Genomic DNA, 626 nt, shown 5'->3' on the forward strand with positions numbered 1-626 from the left:
CTCCTGTATTCTCTTGGTTTCTCCAGTATTCTCCTAGTTTCTCCTTGTTTCTATTGTCTTCTTCTGTATTCTCCTGGTTTCTCCATGATTCTGCTATATTCTCCTGGTTTCTCCTGTATTCTCCTGGTTTCTCCTAGTTTGTCCTGGATTCTCCTTGTTTCTCCTGGATTCTCCTGGTTTCTCCTGTATTCTCATGGATTCTCCAAGTTTCTTCTTTATTCACTTGGTTTCTTCAGTATTCTTCTGTGTTCTCCTGGTTTCGCCTGGATTGTCCTTGTTTCTCTTGGTTTCTCCTGTATTCTACTAGTTTCTCCTGGTTTCTCCTAGATTCTCTTGGGCTGTCCCCTATTCTTCAGGTTTCTGCTAGTTTCTCCTGGATTATCCTGGTTTTTCCTAGTTTCTCCTGTATTCTAATGGATTGTCCTAGATTCTCCTGGATTCTCTGTATTCTCCTACTTTCTCCTGGATTCTCCTGGTTTTTCCTATATTCTCCTGGATATTCCTGGTTTCTCTTGGATTCTCCTAGTTTCTCCTGGATTCTCCTAGTTTCTACTGTATGCTTCTAGTTTCTCCTAGTTTCTCCTGTATTCTCCTGGATTCTCCAGGTTTCTCCTAGTTTCTCCGGG

This window comes from Branchiostoma floridae, chromosome 1 (assembly GCF_000003815.2).
Source record: "Branchiostoma floridae strain S238N-H82 chromosome 1, Bfl_VNyyK, whole genome shotgun sequence".
Taxonomy (NCBI): Eukaryota; Metazoa; Chordata; class Leptocardii; order Amphioxiformes; family Branchiostomatidae; genus Branchiostoma; species Branchiostoma floridae.